Genomic DNA, 19,108 nt, shown 5'->3' with positions numbered 1-19,108 from the left:
TTGTGCGCTTGTTAGTTTATTATCGTGTTAACTCTGTTGCCTTATGAATGGCATTCTTACATCTGTGAGAGATGGTAGGAGCAGAGCCTCAGAACTCTGATCAAGCCAGATGGCATCATCTGCTGCATTTCACTGGATGACAGCTGAAACAAGCCAATGCAAGAAAGGCAAATTCCACAAGTATCACACAAAATTGCCCTTGCCAGTGAAGTGGGATGATCTCTCTTGATGTCTTGTTTGCTTTGGAGCTTCTGAAACCACATATCATCATGGTGGCAAGTTCCTGTCCAGAGCTGCCGTCACCATTTGCACGGATTGTCAGCTGAAGCTTCCCACTTGTCATGACTGATGTTGAGGGTTTTCATGTCTCTTTTGACAGCACCTATGTTGCACGAGTCCCATAATTTATAGACTGTTTGCAAGCAGCAGTGATCGAGGTCAGATGTGTGCCTTTCAGTCTCCCAGAGAACATTATCTGCATGTAGTCATGTCTTCAAATAAAGAATTCATATTATTTGTTTCACGAATCCTTCTTTATGATTATTATATTTAAGTTGAAAAACATAATATGGTGGCAGTACAGTTTATGAAGATTTGACCAAGCAGAATACAAGCTTCAGTCCTTCACATACAAAAGAAAAGAACTGGTGTGAAAGTGAAACAACGATCAAGGCTCATGGTGTGAAAGGAACCTGTAGTTTTGTATAGATTCAGTGCACGTTCTGGGATTGCAATATGCTCCAGCCAGCAGACATACAGTCCTAGTAAGATTGTTCGAATTTGGGAGACCCTAATGAGTAAAAGTCTAACTGCCACAAAGCTAAAACAGGAACAAAAATTTTAACAGCAGACTTCAGGCTGCCTCACTTTAAAGTAGAACTCCAGAGACAGGAAAATTCATTACTGCTGAAGAAGTGAGTTTATTGCTCTATGTGAGCATAGAACATACAGTGCAGAAGGAGGCCATTCGGCCCATCGAGTGTGCACCTGCCCATCGAGTGTCCACCGCCCCACCCAAGCCCTCACTTCCACCCTATCCCCGTATCCCAATAACCCCTCCTTTGGTCACTAAGGGTAATTTATCATGGCCAATCCACCTAACCTGCACGTCTTTGGATTGTGGGAGGAAACCGGAGCACCCGGAGGAAACCCACACACACACGGGGAGAACATGCAGACTCCGCACAGACAGTGACGCTGCGGGGAATTGAACCTGGGACCCTGGCACTGTGAAGCTACAGTGCTAATCGCTTGTGCTACTGTGCTGCCCTAATAAACTTATATCTAAGATACCTAATAAACATCTAAAACTTCTGGAGACTCAACTGAATCTTGGGGAGTCTGTGCAACAATACAAGTGATAAGATTTCAACAATTGTATCTGTGCTGCAAACCAACTGGTTTTGAAGAAAATATTGGACACCTTTATACCTGGTAGGAATAAACCTTGGCAACCCGCATGCCAGGACTGAAACAATTGTTTATCCCAACTTCTCTCCAAGTGTAACTCGAAGGCACCTAGGAGGTACCCTGCCAATCAGACTTTCAAGCAGCATTTATGCGCATTAACTGTGACTTTGGCGGCAAGGGTAGAGAGTAATAATGTAGTTGGACACGTGATTTTTAAAAATCACAATTGGCAGCTCTGTAACTTTTAATAAAACAAACCCATCCTTCCACAGAATTGGTTGAGGTCAGACCTGGCACAATGGAAGATGGTTGTGGTGGTTGAAGGCCAATCATCTCAGCTCCAGGACATCACTGCAGGAGTTCCTCACGGTAGTGTTCTAGGCCCAACCATCTATAGCTGCTTCATCAATGACCTCCCTTCCATCACAAGGTTAGAAGTGGGGATGTTCACTGATGACTTCACAAAGTACCGTTTCCATTTACAACCCCTCAGATTCTGAAGCAGTCCATGTCCGAATATAGAAAGACCAGACAATATACAGACTTGGGCTGACAATTGGCAAGTAACATTCGTACCACACAAGGGCCAGACAATGACCCTCTCCTAAAAGAGAGGATCTAATCACAGCCGCTTGACATTCAGCAGCATTACCTCCATTTGATCCCCTCAATCAAGATCGGGGGGGGGGGGGGGGGGGGGGACCATGGTGTAATGGAATACTCTTGACTTACCTGGATGAACTTTAACAACACCCACAAGGCTAGACACCATCCAGGACAACACAGCCACTTGAATGCTACCCCTTCCACAAAGAATTCACTCCCTCCACCACCAACAAACAGTGGCAGCCATGTGTACCACCTACGAGATCTACTGCAGCAGCTTCCAAACCCATGAACACTACGATCTAGAAGGGTGAGGGCATCAGACACCTAGGAACACCATCACCTGGAAATTTCCCTCCAAGTCCCTCACCATCCTGACTTGGATATATATATTGCCACTCCTGCACCGTTGCTGGGTCAAAATCTTCGAATCTCCACCCTAACAGCACTGTGGGTGTTTCTACACCTCAGAGACTGTAGCCATTCAAGAAGGTAGCTCACTATCATCTTGTGAAGGGCAACAAGAGATGATCAGTAAAAACTGTCTAGCCAGCAATGCCCACATCCCATAAATGAATTTTAAAAACTAATGAAATTTACAGCCCATAAACAGGCCATATAGTCCAACTGTCTGCGCTGTGTTTATGCTTCACACAATCTTCTTTCCATCTTGCTTCATCAAAGCCTATCTGCATAGCCTTTTACTCCATTCTTCTTCTTGTCCTCAACTAGCTTTCCCTTGCATTTATTATCACCTTATCACCAGGTCCAAAGAAAACCTTCAGGACAAATACTCATTAAAAAAAACCTTCAAACATACAGTAGAAGTGCAGAGAAACAGTTAGAAGTGCAGAGAAACAGGAGTTAATAGCCATCTTAAAATTCTGCTGTCACATCAGGATGCTTCGATAACAGTATTTTTGAAAAAAAATTATTCCTCACTGCTCATTTACTTGATTTGGCAAATTGACATTTTTACTTTGGGTAGAATACATTTTTAAAACGAATAAATGAAAAGCCAAAGGCACAACCCAGGAAAGGTTGAAAAAAGCAGCATAGAACAGGTAGTCGGCAAGTCTTGATTGGTTGGTGACAAGTTTGAGTGGCCACAAAAGCCTGCTGGGTTGAAGGAGGAAATGACGACTTGGTTGTAAGAAGTTCCATAATTGAGGACTCGTATATAGTGACCGGTCACAATTTTAATTTATTTGCTATTTCAATTCTACCCAATTTCTCACATTCTATCATTGTGATTCTATCACAATGGTGATGCTCTTGGAATCTACAGAAGCAGAAAGAACGTCTTTCCCGCGACCCCCCCCCCCCCCCCCCCCCCCCCCCCCCCCCACCACCACCCTCTTCCTATTTTTTGTCACATGCAATGATACATCCCAATATAGCTGTACTGAGTTGAACCGTATTAAAGGACATTAATAACACTGACGAACAAATGCCTCTGTTCTGACGCGTGCTGCTCGGTTTAATGAGGAGGGTATTATTAATAATTAATGGGTTCCTGCCTCCATGTTCAACAATACTAAAGCCTGTTGGAGGGTGGAAACCTATTTAAATATAAATATCATAGGGATTCTTCCTAACTTCTGGAATACGCTTTGCAATGCAGCATCAGGTGTCCAGAATTACAAATCAGAGCAATTATTTTGGAAATTCTAGCCATCAATTTTTTTTAAGGCATGTCTACTCAGAAGTTTTATTTACAGGGTTCTGAGCACAGACATAATTAACTCCAATTCATTACTTGGCTGTAAACTTGGCAATTTAAAAAATGGAAATTCCTGCGTGAGGAACTTTAAACTTTAAAAGGAGAAAGCCAATGTGACTCAATATCACAACACAATTCAAACCTTAATAGGCTGCAACATTACTAATTCAGTCAATTTTTACAGAAATAGATTCCATTTTCAATTTATAACAATGAGAAGGTATAATGAGCTGAGTTTTCAGTGTCGGATACCACCCAAGGCCAAACCGGTGTCACCTATCGTGCGTGAGGAAATACTTAATCTTCAGCCTTTTATATACCCAAGTCTAATTGGTGACATTTTCCTCCAATTCAGGGGGGTGTGTTCCAAGACAGTGAGACAGAAGGCTTTTAATCAAGCCTGGAGATTTAAAAAAAGGATTCATGTTTACTTTAGTAAAGAAAGCGCAGCAATATAGATTGAATGTTGATAGACAGGCAAGAAACAGCGTTTGAATAAAGGGACACTGCTCAGGTTGTAAAGGGCTTTAAGGGATACAACCCTGGGCCGATGTCAGGTCCACGTTTCATCGCTCCAAGACAATGTGGACTTGGGTAAACTTTGAAGTTTAATGATGACATTGCAGTATAATTTTTCACAAAGCGAAGAGGATGATAAAAGACTTCATAAAGACAGAGTGGCTAAAAAAATGGATCAACAGATGGGAGGTGAAATTTATTGTTGATAAATCAACAAATTGAAGCCAATCAAGGAGACGATGTTTGGCTGATTATACTACTGTGAAGCACTGAAAGGTTTTCCTACATCTTAGGCACAATATAAAAGCAAGTTATTGTTGCTATCGATAACTCTAAAGTGACAGGTTTCAGGAGGAAAATTTAAGGAGTTGTGGTCGATATTCCATGGAATGTTACTGAAAACATGGATTAACAAAGAGATTTAACATAATTCCCTGAGAGTGAAAGCATAGGTAGGTAAAACAAAAAACTACAACATAATGAATTTTATAGAAAGAAAAAATTAAAAAGTCGCAAGAACCCAATTTCATACTTCCCGATATCACCGATTTCATACTTCCAGAAACCACACATTACTTTAAAGCAAACAGCTTGTAGACAGTCAATTTAAAAACAGCAATGAAATAAATATTCAGCCCATCCATTTTGGTGTTGCTGATTGAAAAATGTCTATTATCCATGGGACCTTTTACCTCCACCTGAGCATACCTACACTTCTGTTAACTGTCTTATCTTAAAAGCCCTATAGTGTAGAAGGAGGCCATTCAGCCCATCGAGTCTGCACCAACCCTTTGAAAGTGCACAGTATAGGCTCAGTCCCCCACTCGATCTCCATAATTCCACCAAACCTGCACATATTTGAAAACTAAGGGCAACTCATTTTTAGCATTGCCAATCTGCCTAACCTACGCAACTTTGGATTGTGGGAGGAAACTGGAGCACCTGGAGGAAACACACGCAGACAAGAGGAGATTGTGCAAACTCAACACAAACAGTCACCCAAGGTCAGGATTGAATCCAGGTCCCTGGCACTGTGAGGCAGCAGTGCTTGCCACCGTGCCGCCCAAATATCCAAAGGACGTCACACCAAAGCAGCACTCTCAAAATATGGAATGACACAGAAGGCCATTTGTGCCATTGTGCCTTATAATGAATCCAACTAATTCAATTCCCATGCTCTTTCAAAGAGCCCTGTGAACGGTTTCCCTTTAATATGAACAAGTGTTGGGCAGCACGGTGGTGCAGTGATTAGCACAGATGCCTCACGGCGCCGAGGACCCAGGTTCGATCCTGGCCCCGGGTCACTGACCGTGTGGAATTTGTACATTTTCCCCGCATCTGGATGGGTCTCACCCCCACAACCCAAAGATGTACAGGGTAGGTGGATTGGCCATGCTAAATTTCCCCTCAATTGGAAAAAAAGAGAGTTCATTTTTTAAAAATGGGGGGAAAAATGCACAAGTGTCCTGTAAGTCGGTGCTCAACTCCTGAAGTCAGGTTTAAACATTCAATCTTGTGACTCAGAAACTACCACTGCATCAATCAGACATAGCCAGAGATAAGAGTACATGAGTAATTGTACAGTTGTACAGAACTTTTTAAGGTACATAATACAGGAAATTTTGGGTGGTCCGTTATATAGAAGACAGAGTATATTGAAGTGGTAGGGAGCTTACAGCACAGATGTAGCAATACGATACCAGAAATTGATGAAAACTTGAGATATTAAAGCCAATTTTATTGAAGCAGATTATATAAGAAGATTTAATGCAAGTTTTTAAAATTTAGAGCTTAGATGATTTAGCAAAATTCTATTTCCTCTTGTGGTGGAATAATTGACAGGGGTGGCAGGAGGGATGAGAACTATAATCTTAAAATTGTAGCCAAGAAATTAAGCAGAAGGTTTAGAAATATTTTATGTAAAATTATATTGGAGCATAAATGCTTTGCCAATAACATGATTGTGGCAGAGACTATTTCAACTGTTCACAAAATAATTAATAAGTATCAGAAGCACAGAGTTTGCAGGGTTGTTGGGAGAGTTGCGGCAGTAGCATTAATTTTGGATTGCTCTCTGGACTGAAAGTAGCACCTCTGCCTCATAAACTTCTAAGTTCTACCAGTTCACATCGTAAATCAAAGGGCAAAAGTGTGTTCAGCACTCCAGCGTCTTCCATTTTTTTCTTAACACATCCCAAGCTTCATCATCTCAGTATTTTTTTTTAAAAAGCTTTGCTCAAATGCATCTCGGATGATGTGCTCCAGAATGTGTCTATGGCGATTAAAGGCAAAAGTGGAAGAAGATTGTTGAATCATTACAAAAGTAGCAGTGCTGTAAAAGGGTACATTCTTCCAACTGTGCACACTGTGGCAACAAAACTGCACCAATAAATATATTTAGTAATTTGTGGACCAGTGCTAGACAAATAACCATGAAAACTTGAAGCTTCTTAGTTGAAAACACAAATTCAAATAGGTCTCTTGGGAATGAACCAAAGCATCGTATCCAGATAAGATTTGTGCAATCTTAGTATGGTGGATCCACAGACTCAAGTGGCCTAACACTTGGAGATAAATATTAAAGTTGAGAGAACTGTCCAATAGACAAGTCAACCAACATCCCAACATATATAATGATTCCATAAATCATGATCAACAATAGTCTCGAGTCTATCACCAACCTGGATATGTCCTAGCCCACCAGATCAAAATCTCAAAGCCGAGAACACAACAGTGTACAATTAGGTTGGAATGGCACTTGATGCTCTCAATATTGACATTGGACCTCACAAAGTCTCATGCCTCAAGTCAATATCAAATAAATCTTCTTAAATCTGTTTTCACTCTCCCATCCTTCCTCCCAACTAACAAACTCATTATTCTTCCTCACTGGTCACTTGAAGCTGTTCTCATGAAAGTAGAGATAAATAATGCATTTTAGGTGCAACATTCACCTCCAAGAATTCTATCAATCACTAACTAAGCCCTGAAAGACATAGCTGCCAAACTAGCTTTGCATTGGAAGGCAAGGATTCAAACACACAAGAAGGTGCCACTAGCAGCACCCTTTTTCGCCTTAATCACTTCTATTTGCATTCCTTTTATCTTCTGTCCTCGACACCTTTGCCTATCTCCACCTATCGCTGGCCCCCTGTCCAATACCACCACTCCACCTGCCGCCCACCCCCCCCCCCCCCCCCCCCCCCCCCCCCCCCCCCCGCCGCCTCTACAGTTCTCTCCAGCTTTGACAAAGAGTCATCCAGACTCAAATCCTTAGCTCCCTTTTCTCTCCACAGATGCTGTCAGACCTGCTGAGATCGTCCAGCATTTTCTGTTTTTGTTTCAGATTCCAGCATCCGCAGTCATTTGCTTTTACCTTTTGATATCGAAATGGCCCCCGTGAGGCTCTTTGGGCTATCAGCAGAATTGTAACCTTGTATTCTGGAAGAAGCCTCGCTCGTCTGTTGCCATCAAGCTGGGAGAACAAATTTGATTCTAATAACAGTGAAGAGATGGGGATTCCAGGATTAGCAATTGACAAAATTTGGAAAGAGGCACCAAAAGAAGTAAAATTACCTGTAGGCTAAAGACAGATGAGCTGATCCGTAACTAACAGGTCAGAGCCACAGTCAGACAAAAGTGATAGCAGGGAAATCAGGCAACTAATAAAAGAGAGGGGGCATGAATAACCCCATCCTTAAGTGTAACCTGAGCTAACAGGCAAGGCTGAAATATTTGAGAGTGACTTCAGCCTCAGGTGCCAAGCGGACAATCCCAGTCAGCCTCTTGGCCACCATCATAAATACCATAACAGTCAACTAGTTTGTTCTGCATAACAGTGCACTAAACACAGCAAATGCCATTCCAACGGCATTCTGACTTTAGTGTCTCAGAACTAGCTGGGCATGATACTGCAAGCTACAAGACAACGTGGAAGACTGCCTGGTATTTTCCATAAAATTCAAGGATAAATTTAACCTGACCATTCCAGGACTTGAATAACATCCAGACTTGGGTTGACAAGCAGATAATAATGTTCACATCACGTAGCTAAGTGTAGGTATTGGTCATCTCAAGCAAGAGCAAGACCAGTAACTTCCTTCTGACCTTTAACATTTTCTAGCCTCAACATCTACCAGATGCTTAACTGGACCAACAGTACCATGGTCCATGTCAAAGCCATGCCACGATGAGGGAAAAGCTTGTGCCCTTTCTATATATCTGCGAATGTATGAAGACGATGGACATTTTCACTTTTTTAAAAGCATGGAACATGGACAATTTACTTGACCCAATATGGAGTTCAGGGTTGAAGTAACTCTCGACTTCTGCACAGACAGAAGCTAACTCATGTCTCTGGAAAGTCATTGAAATGTAAATGTTCGCATGAAGAACCCTTCTTGAAAAGACATTCAAGATGTGAGATCACTTGTGGAATTTGCAGCACCTATTGTCTGGATATGTGCAGAAACTCAAATACAATGAATGGTTCACCAAAGTCAGTGTCTGAAAACTGAAACCTGATAAAAAGGGGTTTGAAGAAACTATTCTTATCAAAAGTAGGTGCGAACGACTACTATTCATTTGTCATTGGGTGGCAATGGCTCCTAACATCGTACCATCTGTGTGGATAACAGACATAGTGATTCAGTGGTCACATGATCAAAACTAACTTGAGATAATACCTCTTAATTATTCCAAGGGTCAATCAGGGGCAGGGCAGTATGGGACAAAAAACAGAGAATCACAATCTCCCAGCAAGAAGGACAGAATTCTTCCAAAACAGTCAACTCAAGCACTGAGAGAGTGGGGGCGAATTTGCTTCCATCTACAAGAGTATATCTCTTTTCCACAGACGCTTGGCCACAGCTTCAAATGAAAACACAGACTTTCAACCTCCATTTATTTTCAAAGAATCAAGAGAAGGAACCCATCAGACCTGCAATGTTTTCCTCCTAAAACACACTCTCTGGAACACAAACCTTTTTGCAAACAACCAAGAGGCAAAGGAAAAGAGGAAAAGGTATCTCCCCCACCTCCCCCCATCAGAAACAAAAGGTCAACACCATCCAGAACAGTGCAGCCCACTTGATCAGTGCCATTCCATTCACTCCTCCCATCATGAGCTCACGGTGCATGCAGCTTGGAATATCACCGTAGCAACCCATCAAAGTTGCTTCAACACCAGTTCCTTCCCATGCAGTGTTAGTCATAGTGAAAAACAGGAAGTGATGTTTTGGTAACAACACCACTGGCAAGTCAAATACTCTCTTAAATATACTTATATCACTGCTCCTTCATTGTTACTGGGTTAACATCCCAGAATTTTGTATCCAATGGCATGGCGCAAGCCCTAACATCACAAAGACAGCAGCAGTTTCAGCAGAAGGCACAACACCACCTTTAGGAAAGACAGGAAATGCAACCTTGCCTGCCTACCACTCAAGAACAAATCTTTACTGGCCAAGTACTGTTTGATTTAATATTTGACGTAAGTAACAATCAAACTGTCATACCAGAGCAAATAACAAAACTTGAAAAGGCAAGAATTGGCCTGTTGTTAGAAGGTCTGACACAACCTTCTTGGATCTCATTACAACTGGGTTTTCTGTCTGTCCCTCGGAATGTGTCACAAGATTATTTCCATTCCTTATAATACTTACTTAAAGTGAAACACAATCGCACCACTACCCACCAGGAGTACTTCAAATTAAATCTGGTTTCATATTCCTGCATTAAAAAAAAACACAATAATCCTTAAAATGTTAACACAAGACAATGAGCTGGGCAGCCAATCTCACAAGTCACATGTAAGGCCTGCAGTGCTAAGGTGACTGAAGATTTTTTTTTAAGGTTTCAACTGCTTGAATTGGCAAGCTCCAAGTCACTTTTGTGCATTTTGTTTCTTCTATTGGGCCCAGCAGAGGCATAATGGGCTGAATGGCCTTCTTCTTTGGTGTTTCATTCTATGATTCTCATGCCATGAAAAAGTTATGAGGCCGTGAGAAATCCAACAATACTTCAAGCTGCATTTGCAAGAAAACAGAAAAGATCTACGCAACTGTTAAAGGTTATAATTCATCCTCCAATACATACATAAATAAGTACTTCTATCGTTTCTGTACAATTTATTGCAGCACAGGGCAGCACGGTGGTGCAGTGGGTTAACCCTGCTGCCTCACGGCGCCGAGGTCCCAGGTTCGATCCCGGCTCTGAGTCACTGTCTGTGTGGAGTTTGCACATTCTCCCCGTGTTTGCGTGGGTTTCGCCCCCACAACCCAAAGATGTGCAGGATAGGTTGATTGGCCACGGTAAATTGCCCCTTAATTGGAAAAAATGAATTGGGTATTCTAAAATTTTAAAAAAAATTTATTGCAGCACCTCGGGTAGTCCTGCCCACCAGAAAGACAATTACTAAAACCCAAGGTCATTCATTCCAGTAAATATAAAACTTCTGAAAGGGAAACGATATTGGACAAATTTCCACTGTCCCATGGACCAGTGAACATTCTGTAACAATCTAAAGCTTGCAGATTGATGAAGCAGAAATGCTAATTACTTAGCTTTCCATTGGGTAAGGCGTTTTTGTCATTTTACCAACAACAAAAACAGTCAGGTCTTGGCTGCAGTGAGTCTTATTTCATATACCTCATGTGATTGGTTATTTAATGTTAGGGATATTAATCCAGCTCTGATGGGCAAGGAAGCATAAACGGTTCAGGAGAGTGCCACACTTGTACAGCCCAGTACAATGAGGGAGCAACGTCAGATTTTGTTGATGAGCATTCTGTCACACATGGAATCAACTTGCTTTTGAAGCTGAAGCAAACATTGAACAGCAATTCCAGTTTCGAAACTCGCCACTTCTGCTGGTTTAGTTTATTTTGAACAATAATATTGAATTACTTTCTTGGTTAGTTCTGGTTTCCTCTTCCTCGTGATTTGAACAACCAAAATTCCTAAATTTCCCATGAGGGAGGGGGAAAATGGAGAATCTGATTTTTCAACCAACTTATTGCTACATTGTTCTTTCCTTTTGTTCAGCTAATTAAAGTGCAATTGAGGGCAGCAAAATTGTCTGGGAACGTGATAGGACGAGTTCTCATTCCCCAGGGGAGCTGGTCAGCCAACTCCCACAAATTCTAACAAAACACCTGGGGGCAGGTCTTTACCCAAAAGCTTCTCAATGGAAATTTAAGGGGCCTAATCAGAATAGAGTTTTCAAAAAAGTGTGAGTGGGGAACTTTTCATTCTTAAGAAATGATAAACACGCAAAAGCACAGGAAATATAAAAACGCTGGCAGTTTCACCTCATCTTCGGCTGTCAGTTTCCGCTCCTTGTTTTCACACCCACCTCTGCTACTGCCGCCAGACAGGGACAGCAAGGTGGCTAGCACTGCTGCCTCACACGCCAAGGACCTGGGTTCAATTCTTGCCTTGAGTTTGAATGTTCTCCCCTTGTCTGCATGAGTTTCCGCCGGTGCTCCGGTTTCCTCCCACAGTCCAAAGATGTGGGGTTAGGTGGACTGGCCATGCTAAATTGCCCCTTGAGTGCAGGTTAGGTGTGGACAAGTTGATTATAGATACAATGCTCTTTTGGAGGGTCACTGCAGACTCAATGGACCGAATGGTCTCCTTCTGCACGTTAGGGATTCTATGAGTATGTGTTCATATGAATAGGAAGAGACGTAATCTGCATTGTGTACCAGCACATCACAACAGGTTGCGAGTGCATAATAATAATATAACAATAATAATAATTGTTTAGTGTCACAAGTAGGCTTCAATGAAGTTACTGTGAAAAGCCCCTAGTCGCCACATTCCGGCACCTGGCCGGTATGGGAATTGAACCCGCACTGCAGCCTTGTTCTGCATGACAAGCCAGCTGTTTAGCGCACTGTGCCGTTTATGGATCTCTATCTGTGTTTCCCCACTTAGCGAGTTCACCATTTGAAGCAACGCATAACAGAAGATATTAAAACGAGCCCTCATTCAAAGGCAAATTGCACGGGCTATATCACACATTGAACGTTATTATTCATAAATCTCCATGTGTAGCAACTTGACAAATTTGATAAAAGACCTACAATTATCAGTTCCTTGTGTTAAGATTCTTCTGTGGTGTTAGGTGGTGATTATTAGAATTCTGATTAATTAACAGTATCACGAGAACATCACAGAGACGTGTCATTCCACCAACCGCTCATGTCTACCAAGGGTGCAATCTCACTCTGGAGACTCCCTTTCTCAATAAGGAGCAAACACTTCCGGGCTTTGGAAATGGGCCATTGCTGAGGTCTTTAAATAAAATCCACAATCCTTAACCTATTACAGGTATCTAAATTATTTCAGTTGGGTTTACAACCATATTTGCATGCCCCAGCTAAATTTCCAATTGAATTAACAATCCGGATATGTTTTATTTTATTTCAATGGCTATTTGGAATACCCAGACAACATTGGGGCTGTTTAACGCAGGGCTAAATGGCTGACTTTGAAAGCTGAACAAGGCAGGCCAGCAGCACAGTTAAATTCCCGTTCCAGCCTCCCTGAACAGGAGCCGGAATGTGGCGACTAGGGGCTTTTCACAGTAACTTCATTTGAAGCCTACTTGTGACAATAAGCAATTTTCATTTCATTTCATTTTCTTTTCATTTCATTTCAGGATTCAAGAAATTAGGGGTCAATATCAGCAAAACAGACTTACAAGCTACATGATTGATAATGCTGGAGTTCTTTACCCTTTAAGAAAAGGTCTCCTACAAATGACTGAAGTTAAGCTCTACGCCTCTTAGATATGTCTCCAACATCAATTTCCCAGAAGATCACAATGTGAAGGACCTCTGATAAAACTCTTTTGAGGTTTACATCAGATTGGATTGCTGCAAAACACTCTTCCGGTCCCTTTTATCTATCCTTCAATCCAACACCAAAAAGCCCTCCTACCCCTTGTAGAACGATACTTGTTTTTTTTAATGATTTTGATTCTATGAAGTTTAAAGAATGAGAGAATGCTCAAGTTTTAATGAAATATGGAAAGGAACTGAAAGCACAACAAATAAGCTGAACCTTTGTTCAGAATTTGTGCATTAGGGATCATATATTTGTTATTTCCATTTAGTGCTTTTTTTAAAAATGAAATTATAATATTACATCAATTTTACTTAATTTGGAAATATTTTTCTACAGAACCTAGCAATGACTTTGCCCTTACTGCAACTCAAAAAGTTACTGCAGGAAAACTGCCTCCATCAGTAAATTATAAAAGTAAAAATTATATTGCAATTAGTATAACTGCTTCACTCTCCAAAACTCTTGCATGGATTCACCTCTGCCTTCTAAATCCCGTTAGCTGGGTGAAGGCAATTAAAATGATTCAACCCTCAGGCCTTTTCTTACCAACATTGCACTGATTATCAGACGCAAAACACACTGCCGGCATTGCTAAATGCATTGTTAGCCTTGCAGAGTGAGTCAAGGGCAACAAGGATGTCAGTGCATCGGGATGAAACATTAGCATTGTGCCAATGATGTGTACAAACACTGCTGAACACGAGTTTGGCAAGTTTGCACACCACCCTTACTTTATCAGTCAATCTAAGAACAAATATACATAACCTCAGTATAAATCACCTTTGGTTCAACAGTCCCATTCAGAGAAGCAACAAATAAAAGTTATTCTGTTAATTATGCACCAAGTGTGTCAGATAAACAAGTACCCCATTATCATCTCAGGCTTTAAAATCTGCCGATGATGGCAAGTCATTTTCATCAGCAAGAGATTTTTCAGATAAAACAACTGTTTAAAATATTTGTAGACGCTCCCTAGTTTAAGCATGTTGTTAGATGAAGTCAAGGCAAAGCTGCCATGTAAATCACAGGAGAAGCAACACTGCCACCAGTTTCATTTCAGCAGTGGACTGCAGTCGCTCCCCAGTCCCTCTCTCCTGACAGAACAAACCAGATATCTCCAAAAGGCTACTTGGGGACTTCAAAACACAAGGCAAAAAAAAGATACACCAGGAAAAATAAAGTTGTAAATAAATGAAGCAATGGTAAAAAATATGGACAAACAGTATGATCCAATGAAGCAATTGATAAAGACAAAAAGGAAATTATTCCAGTTACTAAAAATATATTAAGCAACCCCTATTTACTTTATAACTCATCAAAGCTAATCTAAATCACTTGAATGTCAAATCCATTATTTCTGACAAGCTGAAATTGGCCACCGAGTTGAAATGATCTTGGTATCAAAGACAATGATATTAAAGCATTTTAAAATTCTGGAACAATCCTCATTATGTAACATGCTCCATACACTTTGTCACTGGCTTCTATTTAGATTACATAAATTATTAGAGTTAGTTTAGTATTCATCTATGGGATTCCCACTGTCAGAGGTCGCATTCATTTGGCACTAGTTTCAACTTCACAGCATCTCAGGTCGAATGTGAACCAGTTACGTTCCATTCCGCTTTACACAATCGCCCCTCTTCTCGAAGACTGCCCCTGGAACAATCTACAGTCGTAAGTAATGACGATCTCTCAATGCCCTTCTATAACCGCCTTATAAAGGAGGTGGAACTCATCTTTGAAGAAAAACTGCACAGAAGGGATTTTATTTCTATAGCTACATCATCCAAATCTGCAGTGTATTAAGAAAATCCATGATCAAGAGTCTTTCAAGCCAAGCACTTAATTTGATATATTTTCTGCACTAAATCCACCCGATTGGCCACACACCCTTCCCCAACCATCCACAACCAGTCCAGGAGTAAATAGACCCCCTCCCCAACCAGTCCAGGAGTAAATAGACCCCCTCCCCAACCAGTCCAGGAGTAAATAGACCCCCTCCCCAACCAGTCCAGGAGTAAATAGACCCCCTCCCCAACCAGTCCAGGAGTAAATAGACCCCCTCCCCAACCAGTCCAGGAGTAAATAGACCCCCTCCCCAACCAGTCCAGGAGTAAATAGACCCCCTCCCCAACCAGTCCAGGAGTAAATAGACCCCCTCCCCAACCAGTCCAGGAGTAAATAGACCTCCTCCCCAACCAGTCCAGGAGTAAATAGACCCCCTCCCCAACCACTCCAGGAGTAAATAGACCCCCTCCCCAACCACTCCAGGAGTAAATAGACCCCCTCCCCAACCACTCCAGGAGTAAATAGACACCCTCCCTAATCAGTCCAGGAGTAAATAGACCCCCCTCCCCAACCATCCAAATCCACTCCAGGAGTAAATATCGTTTACCTGATACGTGCTGAAGCGGATTCCATTCTGCAGCTGAATCTTTATGGAGTTAGCCCCCGAGTTCATGTCGCAAAAAATCATACTCGGGCACCACGGCAATCGACAAATCCACAAAAAAGAGAGTTGAAAAGCTTAAATCCTCCCTGCAAAGGCGCGCGGAGGGAATCCCACCGAAACCGCTCCGTATTCTCCAAGTTGGGAGCGGAATGGTCGGGGTCGGGCGGGGGGGGGGGGGGGGAGGCTTCAACTCCCACAAGCGTGGGTGAGCTTCAGCTGGAGTCCGCCAATAAGCTGGCCGGCCGCTGGGGGAACAGCCCTTCGCTGAACGGTGGGTGAAGCATGAGGAGCTGATAGCTGGGGCAGGGATGGCGAGAGAGGGCGAGCATGTCACTCCGAGGCATTCGCAGCGCGCACAAGAGGCTGCCCATCTGCTCCCCCTGGATAGTCACATGCCTTCAAGTGCAGCCAGGTGACTGATTGCACCCCCACCCCCACCCACTTTCCCTTCAAGGAGCGGGCAGCCAGCCACAGGACACCCCAACCCCTGCCTTGCTGGGACCGATCCCACTGACAGCCTCCCTCCCCATCGCTGAGGCTCTAATTAAACCCGGGGACAGGCAGATTGACAACTGACTTCAGACATGATCACCGAGCTCTCCTCTCTCTCTCGTTCTCTCCTTGGTGTTTAATTGCCGCCTGGATGCTGTGGATTTGACTTTGACAACATTGCTCTGGCTGACACACATCAGATCACAGGTTTTAAGAGATTCAAAAAGGCTTAGCTCCAAAGAGCAGATTTGCATTTTGTTTTAAACACAGGCATTAGGAGCCACGCGCTGTCTAGATTACACGTGAATTTGTCACACCGAAAGCACAGGCACGTTGTGTTAAATTAACAAACCGCTGAATAATCAAGCTCCTTTCACAAATTTGATACGACCAGGTACTGAGGCAGCTCTACGTTTTATTATATCGAGGCTGACTGATGGGGGTTCTTGTCGCCCTCGAGTATTCAGTTCGTTTTCCAAGACTTCTGGAAAGTTTACTTTTAAATCCAGTGGCAGAAGAAGCCTCTTCCATCACAGATGGAAACAGAATAACAGTATGATTCTTTCAAGTGGCCCTGCCTAGCCAGAACGCTTTGAGCTGAGCAGCAATTGTTTACATCAGCACCAAAATGTGGGTCAGGCATGACTTGGGTCTGCAGCAGTCATAGGCTCAGAATGCAGTGCTCGGCCAATTTGCCTCAACCAGGCCACGGAACATATGCAGACACAGCTCATAATGCTATGTACTTGCTAGTCATGCAGCCAGAGTCCTAGTCACAAAAATCATAATTAATACATGGGATGCAAATACAATCATATTAATATTTGTTCCCTTAACATCTTTAATAGGGATATGCAAATAACTGCTGATCGTCACCTACAAAAATAGCGACCTTACAGTAAAATAAATCTAAATCTGTTTCCTATGGAAATTGCGAACAAGTTATTAACTCTGCATGTCAGCCGTTAATTTTGTTACGTTTTATTACTATTAACCATTATTATCGCTATCCATGAAGTATGAGCTGTAAAATTCGCCGTCTGCTACCATGTAGCATCAGCATGTCATAATTTAACCATTTCACTGGTAACAGCAGTTCCAAAGGCAACTCAACTTTATCCCACAGGACTGAACTGCGACTTCACAGTTCATGCAGATTTGAAGGACAAAATCCACCAACATCTAGCAGCTATTTATTGAATTCTAACATTTATTTCAATGCTGTATTAAAATCCCCGTAGAGACCGATAACAATTTTCAGCAGAAAATTCAATCTTCCAGTGGCTGACTGAAAGGAACACAAGATTTTAAGTTTTAAGAATTTTACTGTAATAGACAAAAATAAACATTGACTAAACACAATTTCAGTAGGCAATTTGTATTCTAAGCGACAGAAAAGTTTGCCATTAACTTCTGGAACAACTGAAAATCACCTCCACAGTTATTCCTTACTCTGTCCGTTAAGCAAACACTTCACTTTCCATGAACTAGTCCAATATGTTTCTTAGCTAACAAAGGCTTTCTTCTTTTAATTTCTAACCAGGTAACTCCTAATCCCAGAACTGGCTTTCACAGATGAATTGGAGATTCTTCCCTCCAAGCAAAGCTAGGTGAATCTTCCAAGCGTGTTTATAACCTCAAATGTAATCTCTTCAAACTAACCATGGGCTCCCACTGACATTGTGTGGTGAAAAACAGAGATTTGTCTCCAATTCCCCTGTCTCCCCATCTCTCTCTGATTCTTGCAGATTGACATATTTTGGGGTTCAGTGACATTTTAGGAAACCTAACAATCCAATTCTACAATGGCTTCATATGGACTCTTCCCCTCTCAAAGCCCATCTCCACAAAAATGTGAATCAATGGGCCTTATATCCAGCGAGAAATTAAAATTGCCTATTTTCTGAACACCCAACTTAAATTCAACTTGAATTAAATATACAGTTTTAAGTACAACCTTTTCCAAAGCCTGACATTTCTAACCTGGGACTTGACACCACCAGCAATGTTGTTTTGTCTATTGTTTACCTTACATTTTCTCCCAGTAGAACATGATTTTTAACCTTTAACAAACAAGCCATACAGGCTTGTAGTCAGCAGAAATCAGTGGCTACCTGTCCCCTTCATTCTTCTATTTTACTTTAAATTAAAAATGTTTTCGTGTCAACTTGATGCTTGCAACAATGCACATTAATATAGTCTGCTTTTCATTCATTGCTAGCTCTTTGAAAAAGCTATCCATACTTTCTCCAAAACATTGCATTTTTTTCTCACTTCAAGTATTTATCTAATTCCCTTTTGAAAATTATTGAATTTGCTTCCACCACCCTTTCAAATAATGTGACCAGATCATAACTTGCTGCTTATATTGCCTGTCCCATGTCATCTTTGGTTCTTTTGCCAGTTATCTTAAGATGTCCCCTTTCATTGTTTTGTTATGTGGCCAGGGTCCAGACAGGTATTTTGAGGATTTTCTGTTCTCCAGTGTATGCTGCTCAAGTCCACAGTTACCCAAAACCATCGCTCATTATTTAAAGCAAGTATTTACACAATTGGACCTGTCCAAGAGATTGGAGCTTCTCCGCCTTCCAAATCTCGTACTTCTCAGTCATGTGATCTGTCATCATTATTACATCAGCTTCATGTATGCTTCTGATGTTAATCCTTTCTCTAAATCACCCCACAAGTTTTTAATCTCTACTTGCATCCACCTGCATTGGTTACTGACTCTTTTGCCTCTTGCAACAGTTACTCCTTATTTACTCCACCAAACGTCTTCCAGATTTGTAATAGCTCTATGAAATATCACCTTTTCTATTCTAAAGAGAATAACGCCAGTTTCTCCAGTCTGTCCACATAACTGACATCCCTCTCACTGGGTCCATTCTAGTAAATTTCCCCTGTTCCTGAAGGCCAGGACATCCTTCGTGAAAGATGGTGCTTTTACTCCAGGTGGTGCCTTACCAATGTTTTCTGAATATGTGGCATAAACCTCTTGCTTCTGCACTCTAGTTATGAAACTAAGGCCTTTTAAACAGCCCTAACTTCTG

The 19,108-nt window shown here is 41.9% G+C and overlaps 1 protein-coding gene across 6 annotated transcripts in view; it reads right to left on the bottom strand.

The window, feature by feature from the left end:
* The window catches only part of LOC119978229 (liprin-alpha-2-like), a 768,706-nt gene that overhangs the window by 458,096 nt on the left and 291,502 nt on the right, over positions 1 to 19,108 (bottom strand). For 3 of the 6 annotated variants that reach the window (XM_038819682.1, XM_038819685.1, XM_038819684.1), the window contains exon 1: positions 15,510 to 15,702. The exons of 1 other annotated variant lie outside the window; for it this stretch is intronic. The gene's annotated coding sequence lies outside the window, so the exon portion shown is untranslated. Of the gene's footprint in view, positions 1 to 15,509; positions 15,703 to 19,108 lie in introns of those variants that run through there. 2 more of the 6 variants (XM_038819683.1, XM_038819686.1) reach the window with 1 other exon arrangement.

The sequence above is a fragment of the Scyliorhinus canicula genome, chromosome 15 (genome assembly GCF_902713615.1).
Source record: "Scyliorhinus canicula chromosome 15, sScyCan1.1, whole genome shotgun sequence".
Lineage (NCBI taxonomy): Eukaryota > Metazoa > Chordata > Chondrichthyes > Carcharhiniformes > Scyliorhinidae > Scyliorhinus > Scyliorhinus canicula.
The sequence above is the reverse complement of the archived record's forward strand: the minus strand, read 5'-3'. Positions and strand labels throughout refer to the sequence as shown.